The following is a 12,900-nucleotide window of genomic DNA, read 5'->3' as shown; positions in this document are numbered from 1 at the left end:
CTAGAGTTGCATACGATAAGCTGACCTTTCATGTTTAGTATGAACCTGGCCTAAGTAACAAAGTACAATTGGTCAATGACCCATAGGAATGCATATTCCATGTATTAATATTTATGAGTTTATTTTATTCTCGTCACTTGCAATGTTTGACTTGCAGCAAAGATTTTTAAACCTCAAAGGCGTGCTCTGCATGCAAAATCTTTGGGGAAGGAGGTCTTTTCACACGCCTCTGCCATAAGAATTCAAATAATTTGTCTCACTGGTTTTTTCACTTGTTCTATTTTTCCATACGTAGACTGCAGACCTAGTCTCTGATTTCACTTCTTTGATACTGATAAATAAGGGTCAACAAAAGAGGTTTCAATGCGAAGAAGAAGCTAGCTAACAGCAAGCTTCACTTTCAAATGAAGCCCCTTCTATTACATTGCATGATCTGGAAACCAGGTACATCACTGTTAAAATCTAGCTAAGATCAAAAGGTCATGAATGTGCCCTATAAGACCTGAAAAAATATATTAAAACAGCTCTCTGAAAGAAATGGTAGGGCTTTGTGCTGAGGGAATCTTGGATCAAGTTATTTCTGTTAAGATGAGTCTGCATCCAAATGCTCTCTTTTGATAACTTGGTTTAATGGAACATTCTTTGCATTTTTTTTATTATTATGTTGGTGTTGCAGGCCAGTCACTTGGTGTTGAGCTGTATCTGGGCATTTTTTAAAAGCTAGATTTCACCCATAGAGTGTATTGCTGTTCAGGAGAAAGGGAATGCTGCAGGTTTCTGCCCCTGGAATAGCCAATAACAAATTATCTTGATTGTAGACAGAGCCTCCAGCCAGGACTGACAATTGCACTGAGAACCTGAGGTTGGGGGGAGGGGGACTACCCAAAAAATCCATCTGTGTAAATAAAGTGAAAGGGGTGTGGGTGAGGTCCTAGCAATAATAAATTATTGGGGCTGCAAATTTCTCTTGACAGACCTGCCTCCAGCCATCTTCTGGTAAGACAGCTGGGCTCTGAAATCTGCGTTTAACTTTCCTTTGAAATTGCTTGAGAAACTGGGAGCAATCAACCTGAAATATCAGAAGTATTCTTGCAAACTAAAACAGGAGGAGGGAAGTCCTTTTTAATACTTTTTTTGTTCCGAATATCACTGTACCTTGTTGGGTGTGGATGGATGAGGACTTCAGATCAAATCCTGCTTTACTAGTATTAAACGTGATTGATAACATGTCCTTATCAGTGAATCTAAGTGAGAACAGTAATCCAAACCGTAAGAACTTTACAACATCAGCAGAGCTCAGCAAGATGTTCTTGTACTAGGCAGTCAGAAAGCCATACATCTTTGACACATTTGTAGCACAATTAAATCCCTGTAATGACCTCCATTAGGCTCAGCATGTAAGTCAATACAAACAACTCAATGAACAAGATACAGCAGTTTCCCTCTAAAAAGTAACCTTTCTGTTATACTGTGCTTGTGCTGTTTAGGCATATGCTAAAAATTATAATGCCTCATTTTCTTTTACCCTTCAGATATTCAGGTGAAAACTCTGACCCAGTGCACTCTAATTACTTGGCTTATTAGTTTCACATTATATCAGTAATGGTGTGATAGCCAACATAATTACTAGGACTTGAAAAATTATACTTTGCTGTACTATTTCATGAACTGTGAGACGATTTTCTTTTCTTATTAACTTTCTTATTTAATGGGTTGACCAGACTTTGCATCTCCTTAGTACATTGATCAAAATGGTAATTTAAGATTTCAGTTTTCTAATTGATAAATTGCCCTTTAACTGTTTGAGAGCATCTTTTGTATACTTTAGGATGAGAAATAAAGGCTGCTATATTGTTTTACAGTATGCTCCCTGTTGTAAATCTAATACAAGGTGTCGTATTGCTTGCAGATCAGTTCGAGTGAAGATTTTATGAGTGATGGATAAGTTGAGAGACAAAAGCAGAAAGGACTACTATGATCATCTAGTCTGACCTCCTGTATAAACATAAAACATTCCCCAAATAATTCCTAGAATATCTCTTTTGGGAAAAAAAATCCAAGATTGATTTTAAAATGGTCAGTGCTACAGAAACCACCATAACCCAATTGTCCCAACAGATAATTTCTCTCATTATTAAAAATGTACACCTTATAGCCTGATTCCAACGTCTAGCCATTGGGTTGTTGTTATACTTTATTATGCTAGACAGAAATGCTCATTATTAAAAATGTGTTCTCTATGTAGATACTTACATAGGCAGTAATCTATTACTATCTTATTATTATCCGGTCATCCTGTTTACCCTTTTTAAATATTGGTACAACCTTCACTTTCTTTCAGGTTTCTGCAACCTACCCAGTATTTTTATGGAAAGATCAACATGGACAGTCCGGTATGCTCCCCAGTCAGCTTTTTAAAAAGCCTTGCAAATTATCTGGACCCGCTGATTAGTAGCGGCTGTGTAATGGCCTCCTGAGATCAGGGCCATCCTTACCCATACACAGACTACACAGTTATGTAGGGCACCTCTTGATCTTAATATCCACTCATCAGCTCTTCCTGTACTTGGTCTGTGGCTCTGCTTCCATCATAGAAGATCTAGTTAACTTAAAAATGAAAAGGCCTGTCAGACCTATTAGCAGAACACTGAACCTGGGAAAGAGCCATTCATGTAGTAAGGAAGCCATTTAACAGGCATTTACCAATCCCAAGTACATACTGTCAGTTTCTGAATTTACTGTGCTAGTCTACAGGACCCTAGTTTAAAAATGTCTTTAAAACTATTTCATTAGTGTGTTGCCGAAGATTATAAAATCATATCTTTAAAAAATTGTCATCCTCTCAGACTATCATCGGGGATAGGAACTCCAGTTTAACAGCACTGCCTAGGGCCCCATAAGTCCTAAGGATGCCCCTGCCTGAGATATACTCTTTGAGTTAGGAAATTGTCATCATCATATGTATAAATGTCATCTATAATATTTAGAATTGTCAGGATGTTTTAATACTGTCAGCATGAGACCTCCAGCATGTATCACTCAGTTTGAAGCCCCTCCTGCTCACACAACTTCTTCTTCACATTATAGATAAGTGCATAAGGAGTCGGTCATCTTGTTCGCTAGTGTGATTAGCAGACACCAACTGGTACCCCATCTTCATAATGTGCAAAAGCAGAGCTAGGAAGAAAAGTATTTTCCCCCCCAAATATTATTTGATATTTTTGTTGAACAACCAAACATCAACAAAACCAGGAAAGAAAGACACAATAAAAATCCATTAATTTGTTGAAATATGAGATATGATAATACAACTTGGACTTTGGAAAGGTATTTCAAAACTAGTCACCATTTATAATATCCTGATATCACATTGATGAGATATCACATGGATGGGTATGGCAGACATATGCAATAATAGAGGTTATTCTTAACTTCACAAGAATTTTAAGGCAAAACTGGATACAAAGAGAACTTAAATATGATAAAAGTTAGCTAAAATTCTTTCACATAGAATTGGAATGGAAGTTAGAAAGTCAGGAATGTTGTATCTTTGTACAGTTAAGAGACAATAAAATCTTAAGAAAGGGAGACAATTTAAAGAAGATTTATTCCCAATGGAGGACTTTGTAAGGAAATTAAAAGATAATCAGATCTCTGAATGGTAATTTAATAGCTAATTTAAGAGCCTGTCTTCCTTAAATTACCAAGAAACCACAAGATATATGGTAATATATTATACAATATGTATTATATCTAGGGCAGAAAAACCCCAAAGACCTCAGTTTTTCATTACTTTCAAATATATAAAATTAACCCCAAAATCACCTATCATAAGCTTATGATGTATTTAATAATTATTTCAAACCGCCAATAAAAATAGATACCAGCAATGGTGCCACAATAACTGACTCTCCCAAATAACACTATTCCTGCTCTGAGGAGTTATTTCTAATTCAATATCTTCCCAACAAAATCTCCCCCTGCCCTGACACAGGGGATAAATAGATAGTGGACCCTTTTCTTGTGACTTTCTGTGGTTTCTTGTATTCCTGTGAGCTCTAGAGCTAAAACGGAGGGGCCAACAGATTTGCCTTGCTCAGTGCTCCCAGAAAGGCTGGGGTCTTGGGAAAACGGGACAGGTTGCCAGCCCTCAGTACTGCTCGGAGCATGCCAGGTGATGTTCCAGCAGCCATTTAAAAGGCCTGGGGATTTGCTCGCTGTGGTAGTCAGGAGCTCTCGGCTCTTTTGAATTGTTGGGCCCTGGGGCAGTTGCTACCTTTGCCCCCCCATCCCCAATCATGAGGCCTGATCTAAAAATACACAAAGGTAATTTTGTTGAACTTGGGAGTGCAGTCACCAGAGCCAAGCCTTCGAAGGTGTAATATAACACCACTACAAATTTACAATGAAAACCTGTTGGCCCAGTTCAGACCAAAGTGTGGAATGAAACCTTCTGTGATGGGGTGTTCAAACCCCACACCAAACCAGGAGGGGTTAAAACCCTATGGTCAGAGGAAGTCCTGCCCCTCCACCCAAACTGGGAATGCTCCACATGCTGGAGCAGCATAAAGGAGAGTAGCTCAGCTCATTCTGGGCTGGCCACCAGAGGAGAAGGACCTCCAGTAGAAGTTCCAGAGACATGCCAGCCTGAGACCCAGACGGTGAGAACCAGAGACCCAGGAGACCACCTCAAGCCACCAGCATGGGAGGAGCCCCAAGGGGGAGGTGGCTGCAGGGAAACCGGAGGACCCAGAGACCACATGGGACATCCCCACCCCAACACTGGTAGGAAGTGACCCAGGGAGGGGGCTGGAGCTGTATCTCCCACCCGGGTGAGCTCTGTGTGTTACGGTCAGATTCCCTGTTGAACAAGTGGTAGAACATATTACCACTCACAGGGCCCTGGATCGGGTCTTAACCGAGTAGGGAGGGCCTGGGTCCCCCTAACGGGTCTGTTGCCCCCAACTATTGACACTGCCCTGAGCTAAAGGCTACCCCTTATTGTCTCTGGCCGTTAGGCTCTGCTGCCCTGAACTCAGGGGTACCCCACAATTTGGCAATCTGTCTGTGCTGCCCTGACCAAAGTCTCTATAGACTTGAGTCATTCGGCTGAGCTGCCCTGACCAAAGGTCTACCCTATAGGTGTACGACCCCAGACTGAGACAGATTTTTATGGACTGGAAAGGATTGCTGACAACTTGGCAGCCAACTAGATAGTGCCCACACCCCTTGGCACCTGTACCCCAGGGACGGGGTGTGCATACGCTGTGACACCTTTATGGCCAATCCTCTGACTACAGCTCCTGTTCCTTTATATTAAGGGAGCTCTAGTTTGATGAGCTCCGTTAATCAACATGAGATGAGAATTGATCTCTCAGGTGGGCAATTCTAGGCCATTTTTAGGTCAAAACAAACACTATTCATTCAAACCAGAAACCAACACAGCGGCAGAGCAGATCACAACTATTCTTTTGACTTAGCTGGGAGTTTTAGGGAGACTTATTTATATTTATTTCCTTTGAAAGTAACACTCCACTGGCAGAGAGTAAAAGATGAATCAGAAATAATTAAATAGATTGCCACATAGCTCAAAAGAATTAAATACTGTGCCATCTGCATCTCATGGGAAGAGTTACTTTCTCTGTCTTTTCAGATACAATAAAGGAGAGTCTTGTATTATTTAACAAATATCACTGAGCCTTTTTTTTTAACATCGTTTCATCTGGGTTTAGAGATGCAGTTGTGGAATTTGGAAGAGATTACTTTTGATTGCACAGCTGCACAGAGAGAATGGATTTTTGATGGCTGATGATGCGCAGTTCCACTGTCTCCTACACAGATGAATGAGCTCTGAAGGTATTTATTCCTTCAGTGGATTTTGTAAAGTGAATCTTAAAGTCCGGTGGGAATCTGTCTCTCAAGTGCTATCCCTTTCAGTTGGGTAGCTATGAAAGAACAGGGTGTGCTAAACTCTCCCTCCCTAAAAAAGCCACATTTAACCTCATTTTCTTTCTAACGAAATAAGCCTAAACCAAACAGAACCCCCAGGAGGAGAACTTCTGACTGATATGTTGAATAAAGAGAAAGTCAAGCTCATCCAGCTGTGACAAAGTAGCACAGTGTAGGTTTATCAGCAAAACCCCATGATGTTATTCTGTCATTGCTTTCAAATGATCATGTCAGCATGGGTTTTGTTTTGGGGTTTTTTGGTCAATTAATACAGTCCAATTGCTTGCAAGCTGCTTGTTGCCTTTGCAGCCAAAGATGTACCTGACTGACTAAATATGAACGTTGGCCATGTACTCTGAGGGTTAGTGCTTCTTTTCTGTGCTGCCATTTTATTTTACTGATCTAATATTTCTACTTAGGGTCCCTCTTTTAAAAGTCCAGCTTATTAATACCAGTTCAAGGCTATCATCAGGGTGACGAGTTTCTTAAGGCTAAAGGAACTGATCCAAAGCCCACTAGAGCCAAGGAAAAGACTCCCTTTGACTTTATGGGCTTTGAATCAGGCCCAAAGAGCAAAGAGCATTTTTTTCCTGCTTCTTTCTATCATTTACACTTTCACAGTTGTGGGAAATTTTGTGAGGGGAGCCTGCCAATAATTATTTCATGAGAGTAGATGTTGAGATTCAAAAGTTAAATATTTAGCACTGTTAAAATACACAGAGAGGCAACATTAAAAACGGTTTGAGAACTTATTACTGTTCCATTTCAGAACACTTACTGTATATTTTGACATGTGATGTTGACAATTATTGATGGACTTCGGTGTGCAAAGAGAAATCAATCGTTATCAGTATTTAATGATAAAAGCTAACATATCCTGGCCTGACTATGGTGGATACCTGTGGTGTACTATGGATCTTCTTACCCTATCCCACCGGCAGTAGGTGTACTAGAGTTGTAGTTGCTACTGCAGCCTCAGGGTTACAAAACAGGCTTCAGTGCTGCTTCTAACCAGGTTTACTTTGGAAAATGTGATCATTTTTGAGACTACTATTTCACATCAGGAAAATGTAATTCTATTATATTTATCTGCATCATTGTAATACGTCTGAACAGAGATGACCTGTGCCTCCTGATAGTGGGGAGACAGAATGAGAGCAATGGCTTCAGCAGATGTTACTGAGCATGCTCAGTTGGCATAAGCATGATCAATGCAAGTCAAGCAGGAAATCTGGGGGGAGGGGCATCTGACCCTGATTATTGCCTTTGCACCCAAAGATGAACCAGCTGTTAAGTATGTGATAAAAAATACAAATAAAAAGTCAGGCAACCAATACAAATGGCTTGTTTCATCTACCTCATTTTAATCCCCCCCCCCCCCCATCTGTAATACTTTCTAATAATTTTCAAGTTGTAATGGTACCTCAGATCTGTTTTTTATGTCTCCCTCCCATTGAAAAGTTGTTTAGTTTGCTCCAAATTACTCACTTCATTAGATGACAGATTAACTCGGAGGATGAGATGCTGTCTGTCATTGACAAAAAATGTACTAGTAATTTATGTCTTCAGGATGGTACAAAAGTCTCTTCTGTCGCTCACGTATTCTTGGGAGGCAGTGTGACCTAGTGCACTGGATTAAGAGTAAAACTCTGAATGGATGTTTTCCCTTTGCAGTCTTGCTGTATTCAATGATCAAATAAAAGTATTTTTTTCTGACAGTCTGCCTCTGCAAACTCAGCAGGCAATCTGAAAGTCAAGACATGTTCATTCTGGCTCTTGGAATACCACCAAAGAAAAACTTCTGCATTTAGAACTAAGAATTCTGATGATGATGCATGAGCTAGAATCAAATCCAGCTCACTCCTTGAGAACCGTGTTGGCTCTGCGGGAGTAAAACACTGTATGTTGAGTAGTTTCTGTCACAAGGTAATACAAATAATCTCCCACATCAATGAAATATAATGCCTTTCAAATTACCTGGTTTCTTTTCACTGTGTTTTCTGCCCCATGTTGCCTTAATGAATCACTACAAAAATGCCACAAAGACGTGTAATCCCAAGTGAGGCATAACTCACTGGTTGAAGCTGAATGGACTGAAGAAGTATTGATTTCTCCCTACACAATAGATGCACTGGGTATGTCTACATTGCAATAAAACATCCACAGTATAACTGGGTCAGATGACTTGAGTCCCTGGGCTGGAATAGTGGGGCTATAAAATTGCAATACAGATGTTCATGGTTGGGTCCCAGGATCTGGGCTTCAGTCCAAGCCTGAATGTCTACACTGCAATATTATAGTCCCTCAGCCAGAGCCCCAAAAGCCTGAATCAGGTGAGTTGAGCTAGCTGTGGTATAAACACACCCAGCGGGAGCAACAGCCACCATGGCCCAGGAGCAGCAAGGTATGTGGAGTCCTGGTTCCGGGCTTCCCAGAAGGAGTGGGACTGAGGACAGTCAGACCTTAATCCTGCCCGGAGTGTGGTGCTGTGACCCCTCCTGCCCTTAGAGCCGTGCAGAGCAATACTCTGGCACTCCCACCACAACTTCTGCAGCCAGGAGCTCCAGCCCCCTTTGAAATACTGGGCCTCATGGCAATTGCCCTCTTTGGACCCTCTGTCGGCGAGCCTGACCATAGTCATTGATATGTCAATGTGCATGATTTCTTTGCAACAAAATCTCCCTATTATGAGTTTTCCAAACATAGGAAACCCAAAGGAATATCATAAAGTTTGCAGTGATACAAACTATTCTGTTCTGATTGCTTGTTCCTTTTGAGATTCTGATAGACATGGACAATGCTGTGTACGGTGCCAAGGCATTGTACGATAAGAAAAGAATTTACCTCCGGGTTCCCTGTTAATTTTCTCTCCTGTTGTAAGAACTTAGTTAGAGGTATTAAGGTTACTCTAATAACAATCATGAGAGTCCAATTATAATGCTAACCACTGAAGCTGTTCATCTGTGTATTTGAATATTTTCCATGTGACTAGTCTCTGGGAGAAATTTTACCTTTGAATTCAATGGCAAAACTCCCATTGACGCAATAGGGCCAGACTTTCATGAAGAGTATGCTTCATACAGAAATTGCCAAGAGCAGAGGAACAGAACCTTCAATGACATATGAGCCAGAAAATATCATCTATTGTGGTGCAGAAAGGGAAAAAATGTGATGTTGCCACGCATATGTAGAACATGCATTGACTTTAAACAAAGTATTCTGAATTTTATTTTTTTTTCAGATCTCTTTAGCTGGCATCTAACATGCACTTGTTACATGATGAGTTATGTTTCATGCACTGTAAATCACCATTCAAAGCAGCAGGGGGTAACAAAGTAAAGAATGACTTAGCAAGCACAGAAGTAGCAATATAGGAAAAGAAATGCTAATCTCTAGATTTTATTTTAAATAAAAGCTGTAGTTATCAAAATTACATTCAAGCATTTTAAAAATGCAGCTCTCCTCATAGACACTCTTTTTCCCCCTTCTGAAAAACCAAAAATGAAAAGTATTTTATTTTCTATATTCTATGGCACTTTTTGAGTCTATGGCTATGTTTACGCTGCGTTCTTTTTCCAGGAAAAAAATACACAAATTGCAAATTGCTTTTTCCTTTTTCCACTTTTTTCTGGAAGAGTTTTTTCCAACATTTGGCCTGTCTACATGGGGTCAAATGTGGAAAAAACCTCCTCTTTTGGAAGATCCCTTATTCCTCATAAAATGAGGAATACAGGGCTTCCGAAAGAATGTGCCTGCTTTTTCAGAAATGGTTCCAAAAAAGCAGACACGTTCTCTGGATGTCCAGAGGTATCCCGGAAAAACTCTGCAATCTAGACATACCCTATATCAGACAAATTATTCCCTTATAGGACCTGGAAATACCTGGGGCTTCTCTTTATAATATCCTGGACTACTCAACTCTCTCTCATTGTTTGGAAACATGGACTATGCAAGTCTATTTTGAATCCAAAATTATCTTTATAGCCAACATAACTATTGTCATACTTTTTTTAAAGATAGAAAATGGCTAAATGGACCTAAATATATGGATCTAAACATGCAAGATTTTAAAACATAACCAAATCGTTCTTGTCCGGAATAATTGCCTGCTTTATAAATAAGCATGTGCCCCATCTTTTGTTTTTTTCTTTCTATTGATTCAGACCTTAAATATACATGTTTGTTCTTAAATAATCACAAATTATCCAAGAAATGTTAAATAGGAATGATGAACTCATTAAATATTAATCATGAATCATCACTCAAGCATGAAAACAGGCAAGTCACAGCATTTCCAGGAGTTGCCATATAACCTAGCACTATTAGAGAGGAAGGATTGCTCAGAAGTTAAGGTCTAGCTTGGGATTTGGAAACAAGGATTCATTTCTGAATTCTGCCACAGACTTAGGGTATGTCTACACTGCCACCCTAGTTCGAGCTAGGGTGGCTAATGTAGTCATTCAAACTTGCAAATGAAGCCTGGGATTTAAATATCTGTCTACACTGGCCGCTTGCTTTTCCGGAAAAGCAATGACAATCTACTGTAAAATTGTCAGTGTTTTTCCGGAAAAACTATGCTGCTCCCGTTTGGGCAAAAGTCCTTTTCCGGAAAAACTGTTCCGGAAAAAGGCCAGTGTAGACAGCACAGTAGTCTTTTCCGCAAAAAAGCCCCGATCGCGAAAATGACGATCAGGACTTTTTTCTGGAAAAGCACATCTATATTGGCCACAGATGCTTTTCCGGAAAAGCATCTTGCCAATGTAGACACACTTTTTCCAGAAATACTTATAACGGAAAACTGTTCCGTTTTAAGCATTTCCTGAAAAGGGTGTCAGTGTGGACGTAGCCTCAGAGTGCACCCTTAGGTAAATCTCTGTGTCTCAGTTTTCCATAATGGTAGTGATGGTATAGCCTACTTTCAGAAGGGTGATGCAAAAAGAAATACATGAAGTTCTGGGAGGTGCTCAAACACTATTCCATTTATCCTACCTCAGATAAATTTATATTGAGAAAGAGGAAAGATATCAGGTCTTTCAGGTGAGACTATTAACAAGCTTGTCATTGTAACAGGACATTTTGTGATTTGGAATCTTTTCCACTGATAGCTAGAGTCATCAGACATTAGTTTAAAAACCTTATTACCTATTTATTCCATCTAAGTGGAATATCATGCATCTAAAGAAGGAGTTTCTATTTCAGGGAATGGTTAAAACACATTGTTGGATGCTGGAGGTTTGAATTTCAAACTAAATTATATGTATAAATGTTGTTTCAACTGAAAGATTAAATACAGATTGTTAAAATCTCATTTATATTTAGAACAAATATATGTGAGCACTAAACCTCTGAAGAGATAACAAACTCATTATAAATCAATAAATGGCATTACTTTGATCAAAAAACCTTTAATATTTAGGTCATGCCACTCCATGTGCTAATGAAAGAATGACATCATTTTCAAAATGATAGTTTTTTGTGAACGCTATCAAGGTATTTTTTCAACAATATTCTACAGGTGATTTTTTTTTTAAGAACCAAAGGTTTACTATTACTCCTCAGGCTCTGAACTACCTAGAATAAGCAATACTTTGATTAACTTTGAGCCATTTGGCTTATTTCTAGTGGTAATTTATTTCTGTTAGTGAGATATTTGTTTACACACTAATTCATAAGAGGCAGATTTAAGCAACGTCGGTATGTCTACACTAGCCCTCTGGTTGGAACTAGGGAGGCTAATGTAGGCATTTGAAGTAGCAAATGAAGCCCAGGATTTAAATATCCCGGGCTTTATTTGCATGTTCCCATCCGGCCGCCATTTTGAAATTTCACTAATCCGGACTACCTGCCTTTGGCTACACGTGGCAGGGAGCCGGTAGTTCAAATTAAAGCCCTAATTTGAACTACCAGTTATTCCTTCTGCAAGGAGGTTTAACGGTAGTTCGAATTAGAGGCTTTAATTCGAACTACCGGCTCTCTGCTGCATGTAGCCGCGGCCAGTTAGTCCGGACTAGTGAAATTTCAAAATGGCGACCGGACGGGAAGATTCAAATAAAGCCCGGGATATTTAAATCCCAGGCTTCATTTGCAACTTTGAATGCCTACATTAGCCTCCCTAGTTTGAACTACGGGGCTAGTGTAGACATAACCCCCAGTCTCTTTGAGTATCTTTAATCTGAGAAACAACATACAATAGGAGAAATCAACATTTTCTGCTTTAAGAATTGTGGTCTTTTTATTTTTAATATACCCCTGATCCTGTAACTTCTGAAACCCATGGAAAGATTCCCACTAACATCACTAGCCATTGGATCAGGCTCTACAACCTAATTCTCCAATGCTTGGAACCTAGTGAAGTTATTTACATGTTTAGAAATTGAGTACAAATTGTCAGTTATAATAATAGAAATGGGCCATACTGAAATTTCTTTTCTGACACAGGTAAGCAAATCCAAAAGTACCAATGTGAATGGAACGATGAAGTAACTAACTTATTTAAAAACTGTAATATAGGACAGTGGATATTAGCATGTTTCAGATTAAAATTGATCTTTTGTGGTATTTACATTATTGGACAGTTAATGTATGTAGAAATCAAGCACATTTACAAAAAAAGAAAGGTTTTCAAAGGCAAATGAATGTTTGCTGTGCATGTTCCCATTATTTGCCTAGAAGAAAATAGAAGCCAGGGAGGTTCGAACATATGGACTCTTCAAACAATTTCCCTGTAGCGTAGTGGGTTTATTAGCTTTTTTCCTTCTTTTCTTTAAACTCTGTTATACTGTGACCTATATTTTTTTCAGTAAACAGATGGAGGTAGGCAGTTTTTATCAGTTTGTTTTGTTCGTTTTAATACCAAATGCTTTGGGGAAAGGTTTACTGAAATTTGTGGGAGGTTTCTAATATGATTTTTTAGCAAGGTGAAAGTATTTTTTGTAGTCATTAAGCATATTT

This window comes from Pelodiscus sinensis, chromosome 7 (genome assembly GCF_052426305.1).
Source record: "Pelodiscus sinensis isolate ZL-2025 chromosome 7, ASM5242630v1, whole genome shotgun sequence".
Lineage (NCBI taxonomy): Eukaryota > Metazoa > Chordata > Testudines > Trionychidae > Pelodiscus > Pelodiscus sinensis.
This window is presented reverse-complemented; position numbering follows the sequence as displayed.